The sequence below is a fragment of the Arvicola amphibius genome, chromosome 9 (genome assembly GCF_903992535.2).
Source record: "Arvicola amphibius chromosome 9, mArvAmp1.2, whole genome shotgun sequence".
In the NCBI taxonomy this organism is placed as follows: Eukaryota; Metazoa; Chordata; class Mammalia; order Rodentia; family Cricetidae; genus Arvicola; species Arvicola amphibius.
In genome coordinates, this window is record NC_052055.2 from 38,294,054 (window position 1) to 38,307,042 (window position 12,989).

The 12,989-nt window shown below is 50.5% G+C and overlaps 1 protein-coding gene across 1 annotated transcript in view; it reads left to right on the forward strand.

Moving 5' to 3' along the window:
• Positions 1-12,989, forward strand: part of Csnk1e (casein kinase 1 epsilon) — a 38,872-nt gene that overhangs the window by 467 nt on the left and 25,416 nt on the right. The gene's annotated exons all lie outside the window — the stretch shown is intronic.

A 12,989-nucleotide genomic window follows, 5' to 3' on the forward strand; every position in this document is an offset into this window, starting at 1 on the left:
TAGTACTGCATTTAGTTTCTCTGTCTTGCTTTTCTCTGAACATCGTAGGAGCATCTTCTGGCGTCGCTATTAGTCATGCCCATGTGTGTAATCACACTTTTTAATGGCTGCATAGTGTTACAAGTGAGAGATGGGCAGTGGCGGGGCGCCATTCTGAACCCCAGAGGAAGGAAGTGAGGGGAGATGGAGGTGGTGTAGAAAATCGCTTTTGGGGTGCAGAGGTCAGGAGCCCTTCGCCCTGCAGGGGGATCTTGGAAAAGAGTCTCTTGCCCTGAGGAATTAAGACAGCAAACTACTTTCCTAGGCGTGTGAGGCTCGATGGACTAATATATGCAGAACAGAACTGGGGCTGTTTGTCTGGGGCCTGAACCAAGGGAGGTGCTGAGGAGAGGGAGGACTACCAGAATGGGGAGGGGGTTCTCGGGGCTGGAACAAATGAGCAGGCTCCAGGAGGGACAGTGCTGGTTGGCGCTGTGGAGTGGACCCAGTGTTCCCAGGAGGCAGGGTCAGTGAGCACCAGCCATGTAGTCAGCCTCTTGGTAGGAGGCTAAGGAAGAAGTTCAGAGTGGAAGGAAAGGAAGTAGAGGAGGCAAGAGGGCTTTGTGATCAACTCCGGAGCGGCTGAGGCTAGGTCTCATTCAAGATTCACGTGGGCAGGACGGTACAGGCTTGTGGTCCCATCCCCAGGCAAGTAGAGGTAGGAGGATCAGAAGTTCAAGGTCATCCTCTGTTGTGGTGCGGGCTGTGTAAGCCTGGTCTTTAAAATATCCACGGGGTGTTCTGGAAGGGGCTAAACTCCCTGAGTGCTAGCCTAGTTGAATGTAGTTCTAGGTTTGTTCCCTAGCACCAAGCCAACTGTGTGTAGTAGCACACACCTCTAATCCGAGCACTCCGCCTTGGAGACGGAACTGGATTAGAAATTCAAGGTCATCCTCAGCCTCTGTTAAGTTTGGACCCAGCCTGAGCTACTTGAGATTCTATCTTAAACCCCACCCACCCCCACCCAGGGCTGGAAACCCCACCTACCCCCACCCAGGGCTGGAGAGACGGCTCAGCAGTTAAGAACACTGGCTGCTCTTTCAGAGGACCTGGGATCAATTCCCAGTACCCAAATGGCATCTAACAACTATCTGTAACTCCAGTGCGCTAGGGTATCTGACACCCTCAAACAGATATACACCATGCAGGCAAAACACCAATACATAATAAATCTTTTTTTTTTTTTTTTTTTTTTTTTTTTTTTTTTTTTTTGAGATAGGGTTTTTCTGTAGCTTTGGAGCCTGTGCTGGAATTTGCTCTTGTAGTTCAGGCTGGCCTCGAACTTACAGAGATCCACCTACCTCTGCCTCCCGAGTGCTAAGGTTAATTCCAGGTGGATTTCTGAGTTTGAAACCAGCCTTGTTTACAAAGTGATTCCAGGTCAGTCAGCACTACACAGAGAAACCCTGTCTAGAGAAGAACCAAACATAAATAAATAAACAAATAAAATTCCATATGGGGAGGGGGCGCTAGTGAGATGACCCAAAAGGTAAAAGACTTACTGCTAAGCCTGCAGACCTAAGTGTGGTTCCCAGAATCTACATGGTAGGAGGGGAGATCATTGACCTCTGACCTTCACACAGGCTGCTGAGGAGCATGCACAGGGGACCTCAGAGCTCAACTGGGATAAGAGGTGGGTGGATCAAGAGTGAGTCATCACTGCCCTGGGACCAGCCAAGGCTAACTTAGAGAAAACAGGAGTCTCGCCGGGCAATGGTGGCGCACGCCTTTAATCCCATCACTCGGGAGGCAGAGGCAGGCGGATCTCTGTGAGTTCGAGGCCAGCCTGGTCTACAAGAGCTAGTTCCAGGACAGTCTCTAAAGCCACAGAGAAACCCTGTCTCGAAAAACCAAAAAAAAGAAAAAAAAAAAAGAAAACAGGAGTCTCTGCTGAGTGTCCACTTCCTGCTCTGTGAAGTGGGCCCGATGGCTCACATTCGCTACTTGTCCGTGCATGGGAAGCCAGGCCTTCTGCTTTGAGAGGCCCAGTCAACTTGTGGTCATGCACCCCACCCTGCTTCTCACCTTCTGAGTGGAGGTGGACACAGGGGGGGCTGTGGGTATGTGGGTTAGGGAGGGCTTCACATCCCTCGGGTGGATGCCAGCCCTGTAGCTCCCCTCTGGGGCTCCGAGCTTTCCTGTGTTCTGCTCCTTCTGTTCCCAGCAGATGAGAAGCATACCCTAGGCCTGGGGTAACCTCTAAACTTCAGCAGTCTGCAGTTAGGGTTCACTTTCCCAAACCTGGCCTGATGCCGCAGGGTGCTAGGTAACCAGGCCCCTTACACCTGGGGGACCTACAGGGAGGGGGTGCCCTGCCATGGAGAGTGAAAGCAGCCACCCCCCCCCATTCTCAGACCACAGGTTCCATTTATAGTCACAGTTTTTAACATCTGGCATGCTGATGAGGCCCAGGACTCAGAGTCAAGTCCCTGCCGAGGGCCTGGGACCCATTCACTTCTCCACTGATCTCTGGTCAAGAACCAAGCCTCCAATCTGACTTGGAGGTTCATGTCCGTAATGCCAGCAGCCCTTGAGGTGGAGGCAGGAGGAAGATTTTGAGCTTGAGAGTTCTGTACTTCTCCTAGCTGCACTGCTTGTCCCTGGACGCAAAGGCCAACAAAACAACCGCAAAAGCCCACCGCTGCTCTTGGCGAGTCTCGTTCCTGGTGTCCTTTACAGCAATACCAAGCTGGTTTATTGTTTGAGATGTAGTCCAGGCTTGCCTTGGGCCTGCTGTAGAACTGAGGATGACATTGAATTTTCTGATCCTCTTGGGCTAGAGTACAGGCATGTGCTACCATGCCAGGTTTACGTGGTTCTGGAATTTGAACCCAGAGCTTCCCTGCATGCCCGGCAAGCACCCCACCAAATGAGCTCCATCTTGTCGGTAGTTTAATTTCGTACTGGAAATTGAACCCAGGGACTTGTGTTTGCTAAGCAGGTACCTTAGCACTGAGTACATGCCCTCAGAGCAATGCCATGAAACAGGTACACTGTCATCTTACAGATGGGGAAACTGAGGCACAGAATAGTGGACCAGCCCAGAATAGAGCCAGAATCCAATCCCAGCCCTTCTGGTATCAGCAGGCTCCTGTTTCTATTCTGATTGGCTCTTTCTTCTCAAAGGTGTCTGGCCTAATACTCAGTCAGATTTTCTTTTTGCTTTTTTGGTTTGTTTTTAGTTTTTTGTTTTTCTTTTATTTGGTTTGGTTTGGTTTCTCGAGACAGGGTTTCTCTGTGTAGTTTTGGAGCCTGTCCTGGAACTTGCTTTATAGACCAGGCTGGCCTCGAACTCACAGAGAGAGGCAAGTGCCACTACTGCCCGGCTGGGTTTTCAACTTTTAAAAAAGATTTTTTCAGTGTGTGGTGGTGGCACATACCTTTAATCTCAGCTCTAGGGAGGCAGAGGCAGGCAGATCTCTTTGAGTTCAAAGCCAGTCTGGTCTACAGAGCGGGTTCCAGGGCAGCCAGGACTGTTTATACAGAGAAATCCTTTCTCTAAAAACGAAAAATTACAGCCGGGCGGCGGTGGCGCACGCCTTTAATCCCAGCACTCGGGAGGCAGAGGCAGGCGGATCTCTGTGAGTTCGAGACCAGCCTGGTCTACAAGAGCTAGTTCCAGGACAGGCTCCAAAGCTACAGAGAAACCCTGTCTCGAAAAACCAGAAAAAAAAAAAAAAAAAAAAAAAACGAAAAATTACTATTAAGATTTTTAAAATTCTGTATGTGTAAGTGTTTTGTCTGCATGCATGTTTGTGTACCACATGCATGCCTGATACTGGCAGAGGCCAGAAGAGGGTGTCAGATCTCCTAGAACTGGAGTTAAGGTGCTATGCACTGCCTAATGTGGGTGCTGGGAGCCCAACTCCGGAACTCTACAGGAGCAAATTCTCTTGACCACTTAGCCATCTCTCATGTCCCATTTTTTTCTTTTCTTTTTTTCCAAGACAAGTTTTCTCTGTGTAGCCCTGGCTGTCCTGGAACTCTCTTTGTAGACCAGCTTGGCCCCCAACTCGGAGATCTGCCTACCTCTGCCTCCCAAGTGCTGGGATTGATGGCGTGCACCACCACTGCCCGGCTAGCCCCACAATTTTAAAAAACATTTATGTACTTGTTTGTTTGTTTACTGTGTGTGTGAGCAGGTGCATGCCACAGCATACATGTGGTGCTCAGATGACGTCTTCGCTCATCCCCCTGTGGGTTCCTGGGATGGGACTCAAGCAGTCAGACCTTTTATCTGCTGAGTCATCTCACCAGGCCGTTTCTGAGACAGGAAAGTAAGGTCAGGATGTACTCTTTAAAATCAGCCTCCCAGCATGACCGTGGAGCAGCCAGTGAAGAACCCGTGTCCTCACATAACATGTAGGCACATGTGGCCCACTCATCTAGCCCTGTAAAAGTACTTTGAGCGCTCGTTTTATATTGTTATACTTACATGTTCATAGCATGTAGGTTCTGCCATGTTAGCAAATACGTGATAAATATTATAATAGAACACTCAGGGGCTGCAGAGACAGCTTGGTTGCTGAGTGAGTTCTCAGTTCCAGCCCAGCACTTCTGTGAGAAAGCAGGGGCAGCAGCCATCTCTGCTCCCGGTGCCTGAGGGCTGCTGGTCAGCCAGTCAAGACAAACTGGAGAACTGCAGGTTCTCTGATGGACCCCGTGTAAAAATTAAGGCGGCTTCCAGCCCCCAAAAAAGGTGGTTCTCAGCAGAGACTGGCAGGAATTCAAGGCTAGCCTGGTCTACCTAGGGAGAATAGCCCAGGCTATGTAGGATCCAGTCTCAATAATCATAAGTAAAATGGAAGGCAGTAAGACTGAAGGCGATCACGGAAGACATCAACATCAGCCCTTCGTCTCCACCTGAATGCACATGCGTGTGAACCTGCATACACATGTAAATAAATAGCATCTGGAAGATCAAACCGGAAGTTGGATAAGAACACAAGCTGTAATTTTTCTTTTCTCATTTTCTTTCTATTTTGATCACTAACTCTTGCTGGGTGCAAAGGCTCAACCATGGGCACAGCTAATGTTGTCTTGCTTGTGGTCTGTCTTCCTCCCTCCCTCCCTCCCTCCCTCCCTTCCTCTCTCCCTTCCTTTCTTTCGAGACAGGGTCTCACTATGTAGCCCTGATTGGCTTGAGACCCAGAGATATTCCTGCTTCTACCTTCTGAGAGTTGGGCCTCAAGGTGTGCACCACCAAACTCAAGGGTCATACCTACCTGAGTGGTCACCAACATTCCTGGGGAGTTGGACTTGTGGTGTCTAGAAGGGCAAGGGAACTTTTCAGTGGGGACCTCAGATAGCAGGGGCAGGTTCCCACTGCCAAGTATCAAGGAAGCAGAGATGTACCAGGCTCCAAGATGGGTCTGTAGAAGCACATTGGTCTTTCATAGATTCCTGAATATGAACTCAGCTCTCTGAGCCTTGACTTTCTCCCTATTTACAGTGGGGGTTACCATCTGCCCGTAGGACTGCCATGGAGCTAAACCAAGCACATTAGAAATGCCCAAGGCACTTTGTCCATTCAGCACATGCTAACTCTGGTGCTCCCCAACCCCATCTTCACACAGGTTCAAAGATGTTCCCCTCAGAGTCGGGGGCTGTTGGACCATCTGCACCTGAGGAGAGGGTGAGGGTGGGTCACGGGTGTCAGCTGCCTGGCTTCGCAAGAGTGGGAAATGGCTGAAGTAGAGTGCTCCCTGGGGTTATTTCCCCAGACCCCTCCTCCTCCACCACTCAAATCCTACCTTCCTCCATGCCCCACCAGCTCCCTCCCACTATACTGCCAACTCCCCAGATTCTCTGTAGGTAAGGTTTTAGGGGGCAACTGCCTGTGGGAACATGTCAGAGCTGTATTTGGGCAGTGTTTTGCTTAAGCTTAAGAACAAAAGTGCCGGGCGGTGGTGGCATATGCCTTTAATTCTAGTACTCTGGTGGCAGAGACAAGTGGGTCTCTATGAGTTCAAGGCCAGCCTGATCTATTGAGTGAGTTCCAGGACAGCTAGAGCTGTTATGTAGGGAAACCCCATCTCGAGAAAAAACAAAAACAAAAATACAAAAAGCAAACGTAGCTGGGTATGGTGCTATACCTGCTATCTAGATACTCAGGAGCCCAAGGAGAGGGTCCTTGAGTCCAGGACTTCGAGACTAGGCTGGGCCCTGGTGTGTGGGGGTGGTAATAGGTCAGTGGTGGCATTAGCCTGGTGGTACCGTGGGTGTTATGGAATACCCTGGGGACAGAACAAGAGGCAACTCATGTCTGTAACGTTCTTTCTCAACAAGCCCTGTAGTTGATCTTGAAGTCTGGGTGAAGTCTCTCAGGTCCCTTAAAGGAGCATCAGGAAGTGTTTGTGGACAGGCATGTGACATGGCTAGGACACGAGTCACATGGAGTTGAGGAAGGAGGGTCATCATCTTCACTCCAGCCCTGGATAATAAGTGGTTGTGCGCCCCTGAGAAGGGACTCTTCACTTCCCAGAGCTGGAAGAGCATGTGTTTGGAGACTCTTGTCCCTCACAAACAAGGAGAAGGTTCTGAATGGCTGTTAGAGAAGCTCAGAGGGGAAGGAGGGGGCAGGGGTTGAGCTGAGGGTCTTTGGGCTCTGTGGGAGATTTTAGAGTTTCTCCTTCTTCTTCTTCTTCTTCGTTTGTTTGGTTTTTCAAGACACGGTTTCTCTGCGTAGCCCTGGCTGTCCTGGAATTCACTCTGTAGACCAGGCTGACCTATAACTCAGAGATCCTTCTGCCTCCTGAGTCCTGGGACTAAAGTCGTGTGCCACCACCACCCAGCTAAGATTTTAGAGTTTCTTGTGTTGAGTATTTGTGGCCCCACTAAGAATTGATACCCTGAAGGAGACCCACGGCTGCTGAGTAGGTAGTTGAGGTTTGCCCACCTCTGGTTCAGTAGGGCAGTCCCTGAGGGAGGAGTGAAATGCAGATTGGCCCTGGTGGGCGTGTCTTCCATCTTCACTCTCTGGCTCTCAGGGAGACTCTCTCATTGTGGGGGCATTTGTGAGCATGGGGTGGGAGGTGCCTCTAGAAACTTTTATTGCTTTTAAGTATGTGTGCATATATGTGTGCTTTATGCGCATAAGCACAGGTGCCCTTGAAGGCCAGAGGCTTCGGATCCCCTGGAACTGGAGTGAGCAGCCCCACGTGGTTGCTGGGAACCAAGCTCAGGTCTTCTAGGAGAGCTGGGCCACTCTTAACTGCTGAGCCATCTCTCCAGCCCCAGGGTTTCTATCTTGCAGTTTATGCTCAAGGACATGGAAAACAATCAGCCTGTCTTAAAAGTGTGAAGAAAATAAAGCAGGTTGTCTTTTTTGTTTTGTTTTTATTTTTCAAGATAGGGTTTCTCCAAGTAGCCTTAGCTGTCCTGGAACTCTCTGTGTAGACCAGGCTTGCCTTGAACTCACAGATATTCTCCTGCCTCTGCCTCCCGAGGGCTAAGACTAAAGGCATGTGTCACCGCTGCCAGGCACAGGCTGTCTTTAAAGGACAGAGAAGCCCACTTAAGACCATGTGGTTGGGGCTGGAGACATAGCTCAGCAGTTAAGAACACTTACTGTTCTTGCAGAGGACCTGAGTTTAGTTCCCAGCATGCACATGGTGCTTAAAAACCATCTATAGATGTATACTTACATGCAGGCAAAGCACTCATACACATAAAATAAATAAATCTTAAAAATGTCACCAGGTGGTGGTGGCGCACGCAGTTAATTCCAGCACTCAGGAGACAGAGGCTGGTGGATCTCTGAGTTTGAGGCTAGCCTGGTCTATGGAGTGAGTTTCAGGACAGCCAAGGCTACGCAGAAAAATCCTGTCTCAAAAAAAAAAAAAAAAAAAAAAAAAACATGCCTAATGGGCGCAGGACCAAATTTCCAGGTACTCAAGAGACAAAGAGGGTTGCAAATTCAAGGCCAGCCTGGGCAAACTTTTTGAGACTTTGCCTAAAACAAGAAGTCAAAAGAGGGCTAAGGATAGCTTTGCAAGGCCCTTGGTTCAACTCCACAGTAGCAGCATTAGGTGCTGTGTGGGGAAGGAAAGTTCTTGAAAGGAGGTGAAGAGCTATGGAATACGGGCAGCACTGACAAGTGTGGGGCAGGTCCTTCTAGCCAAAGGCCTTGCAGCGTGAGTGATGAAATGCAGGAGGTATGAGATGGAGCCCCCAGCACTCAGAAGCCAGACCCTGCCGCTCAGAGAGAGGATTTCATCACTAGGCGGAACAGTGAGGGAAGATTCTCAACAGCCGTCCAGCAGCTGTACTATCCAGTTGCAAAACTGGTGGCAGGACTCAGAGTCGAGTGGAGATGTAGCAGAAGAGAGGATGGCTCAGTTTTGAGGAGCAGGTGGCAAGAGGAGAGCCTTTCCCACTGAGCCCAGGCTCACATATCCTCAGAGAATTTGCTAACACAGAACCCTGGATCTGGAACACAGAGACGGTTCCCATCAGCCCCACCCAAGCCAGGGCCAGGAGACTGAGGACCTGTACAGGGTGTCACTCAGCCCCCAGAGAGAGACTTGAACTTCGCAAGATTCCACTCACAGATGGGACTCAAACTAGGCCTCTTGCAGTTCCACTTCCGGGCTCTGAAGGAGGAGCCACTGTCCCAGGGGCCTGACCTGGGTAGCTTGTGGGATTACCCAGCAGCCTGAGTTAAAAGGAAGACACACTCTCGGACTGGAAGAACACAAAAGTAGGTAGGGCCTTGAGGAACATCTGAGGAGAGGGAGCTGCAACCCCACTGAGCAGAAGGGCAGCATCCACAGGCTGGGAGGTCCCTGGAGGAAGTCTTCAAGACAAGGGTGAGCTATACACCTCAGGGGCTGGGGAGACAAGCAGGGAATGCCTGCTGGTTCCTCAGAAACTCAGAGCAAGATGGGCAACAAGTGGGTACAAGAAGGCCTGCAGCCTTCCAATCTGGTCCACCTGTGAAGAAGGGTCTGGTGATGCTCCTTCAGGGGATAGATAAAGGAGGCAGGACATGACCAGGATGTAGCTTACAGCACTAAAGGGAAACCCAGTTCAGAGTCCTGATTTAAGTCAGCCCTCCTGAGAGCAGAAAAAGTAATTACTACTCAGGACTTTTGGGCAAAGTTGTTTTTTTAGAATTTATTTGGTTGGTTGGTAGGTGTTTCTTTGTTTGAGACACAGGGGTTTCTCTGTGTAGCCCTGGCTGTCCTGGCACTCGCTTTGTAGACCAAGCTGGCCTTGAATTCACAGATCCAAAGGCCTCTGCCTCCCAAGTGCTGGGATTAAAGGCCTGTGCCACCACCACCCGGCTACTTTTGTGGATTTTTGATCCTTGTCATCCAGCACTTTACAGAAGAGGTGGGGAGGCTGTAAGGAACTTGCTTGGTAGAAGGTGGAAGATCAACATTTGAAGACAGAGTCTTCGTTTGTTGTTTTGTTTTTTTGTTTTGTTTTTATTTATTTGTTTATTTATTTATACAGTATTCTGTTTGCTTGTATGCCTGCAGGCCAAAAGAGGGCACCAGACCTCATTACAGATGGTTGTGAGCCACCATATGGTTGCTAGGAATTGAACTCAGGACCTTTCGAAGAGCAGGCAGTGCTCTTAACCGCTGAACCCTCTCTCCAGCCCATGTTGTTTTGTTTTTTTTTAAAATACACTTATTTCTGATTATGTGTGGGGCTTGAGGTGGGGGGGGGGGATAGCGTGCATATAAGTGCAGGTACCCGCGGAGGCCAGAAGAGGCACCGGACTACCTGGCTTTGGTTAGGTGATGGTAGCTGTCTGGCATGGCTTTCCACAAGTGCAATGTGAGCTCTTAACTACTGGTTCCTCTCTCCAGGCTCTTGGTTTTGTTGTAGCTGTTTGAGACAGAGTCTCTGTTGTGTAGTCCTCATTAGTCTGGAACTTTCTGTGTAGCTCAGGCTGGCTTCAAACTCACTCCAGCCTCTGCTGCTGAAGCACTAGGCAAGCATGCTTTACTGTGCCCACTCCCAGACCCCAGTCTCTTGAAGTCACAGGATCTTTGCTTTCAGCTGCCCAGCCAGGTTCCTACCTCCCTTAGACATTGGTCTGTAGGGGTAGATGCCAGTGGAGGGGAGTAAAGGGGCCTCTGGGACCCTGCAGTTCTCTAACCAGGAAACCAGAGTTTTAAAGTCTTTATTATTTAGTTTTTTTGAGACAGAGCTTCTTTGTGTAGCTCTGAACAGGACATATATGTGTGTATGTATGTATGTCCTGGAACTCTCTCTGTAGACTAGGCTGGCCTTGAACTCTGAGCTTCCCCTGCCTTTGCCTCCTGAGTACTAGAATCAGAGGCATGGGCCATCACCACCCAAATTAAAATATTTATTTTTAATTTAAAATTCTTTATGTGTATGAGGGCTGGAGAAGTGGCTCTGGTGGCCCTTAACTGCTGAGCTGTCTCCCCCATTCACTTTGGTGTTTTAAATTTACATTTATTTAGTGTGTGTGTGTGTGTGTGTGTGTGTGTGTGTGTGTGTGTGTGTCATGGCGCGATTGTGGAGGACAGACGACACTTTGCTCCTGCTACCACATGGGTCTCAGGAACCAGATGCAGGTTGCCAGGCCCGGCTGCAGGTGCCTGTCCCATTTCCACAACTCTAGAGTTGCTTTGTTACTGGACAGTTTGGAGCATGACCCATAGGAGGGTGCCAAGTCCTTCACAAGCCTGGGTGAGGAAGCTCCGGCAGGCCACTGCCTCCTCCTAGGGTGGGTGTGAGTGTTTCCTGAGTCAGAACTGACAGTGTGGTCTGTTTGCAAGGTGCTGGAACCAGGGCACAGCACTTCATGTTTGGTTAAAGAAGGGAGGGCAGAGACCTCTTCAGCGTCCGTTCAATCACCAGCTGTTTGTTCAATGCCTCCCAGGTGCCAGACACTGTTATATTCACGACATAGCAGAACCCCAAATAGCATTGATTCCCTGCTTTCGTGTACCTTAATCCTCTAAGTGGGAGACCGAGCTGAACAACAACACAGGCAGCGCCCAGAGTTTGCTGCAGCGTGAGTGTCGGTGGGCAGTGGGGTGCAGGAGAGACGGCAATCCCACGGGGTCTAGGGTCCAGGATGGACCTTTATACGTTTGGTCTTAAATTACGTTTGATGATGTGTGGGGTGGGGGTACTACTACATACATGCCACAGAGTCCATGTCAGAGGACAACCCTATGAATTCCGTTCTCTCCTATCTTAACGTGGGCTCTAAGGATCAAACTTGGAGTCCTTGGGCTTTCGGAGGGGCAAGCACTTTTAAGCCACCTCGCCAGGCCAGCAATAGAATCTTAAATTAGGAGACAGGGAAACCCTTTCTTGAAAGGACTGAGCATGGAGCCCCAGGGAAGTGCATGGGTGAGGGTAGGGCTCTCAGGAAATGGTGCCAGGCAGGCAGTTGAATGGCCAGGGCAGAGGCTCACAACAGAGGAACCAAAGTCAAGAATGCTGCAGGCAGGGACATGCAGGGGAAAGTCATTTTTAGGACTATCCTGAACACTTAGTAAGCCAGAATGTCCACAGTCAAGAATCCAGCGCCTCTGTGAGGTCCTGGTCTCATCTGCCTTGTGCTGTATAACCGGGGCTATACCTGAGCCCTGGGCCCAGCGTTCAGGAGTGCCCAGTGGTCCTGCGGGGGTGTGAGATTAAGAGACAGTGCAAATGTCCAGTTTGGAAAGGAGTGGGGAAAGCTGTTGCTCCTGAGAAACAGAACTGTGAGAAGCTGGTGTGTCCCCTGGCGAGCTGGGGCTTGTCTGCTTGCATCTGTGGGTGAGCAGAAGGTGCCAAGGGATGGCCATCAGCCTATACCGTTGGACTTGCAAGTTAAGAGGTGCGGATCTTTGAGAAGCAATGAGAGTAAACTGAAGGTAGGCTCTTGGCTGCGAGAATGAGGCAGGCTTTCTGTTGGGAGCAGACTCCCTTCCTTCCCTTTCCTCTGCCGGCTTTTGCGTCACGGCTGTCTCCCCTTAGAGCTCAGCTGCAGAGCTCTGGGGAGGACTCATAGCTTGGACTTATGGGGGTGTAGGAAGGAAGAGGATCAGGCAGTGACAACTGTGTGGGGGGCATCCTTCCGAGCGGGGCAGATCCGAGAGGGAATCTAGGAGGGTCCAGCTACCCTGTACCCCTGTACCCCTCAGCAGTTCTGGGGTGTTTGTTGGAACTACACCATAGTGGGAGGGTGTGGGCCAGGGAAAGGCTGCAGGTCCTGGAAGGAAGGGCAAGTGGCAGGATTAAGGAGGAAGCTGGGGCAGTGAAGTGCAGACAGAAGCCTTGTTCCAAAGGGCACATGATGTCCAGGAAGGGGAGGAGAGTGGCTTTAAGCAGACCTGGATGGGTTATAGTCTCCAGACAGGCTGACCTGTGCTTCTGAGTGAGCACTAAGGAGCCTCCAATTCCCTTTCTGGAAGCCCTAGAATGAATGTCTGTTGTCCTTACTGGAGAGGGTTAAATGAGCTAGGCGCCTCTCCTGGTGCTAAAGAGCAGGCCCACATTTGGAAACTGGGCCCAGGTTGGAAGGTTTGGGGGTGGTAAAGACAGGAGGATACTGGTGTGCGCTGGGTTCTGTTCAGTCTTGCCAGGGCCCCAGTGCCTGGGCTCTGACCACAGGGGCTGACTGCTGTCCAGACCAGCTGCCTCTGCTGAGGATTTGTGCTCAGAAGGGCCAAGGCTTTGAAAGAAGTCAGGAATGTGGCCTGTAATACAAAATCTGCCAAATGGGAATCAACTGAGAAAAACGACGCCAAGAAGCACCATGCAGACCCAAGTTCAACCCACCATCTGGCTGATCGTCCCTGCCTGGACAAAGGTAGTACAGAGAGCCAGTGCCCAGTTTACCACCACAGATGCCTTCTGGAGGCAGCTCCTTCTCACTCTCCTCTTGGTGTCAGCATCCCCTGGACCACCAGAAGAACATGGCCATCTCGCTGAATTGTGTGGGCCTGGGCACAGTGCTGTGTCCTGTG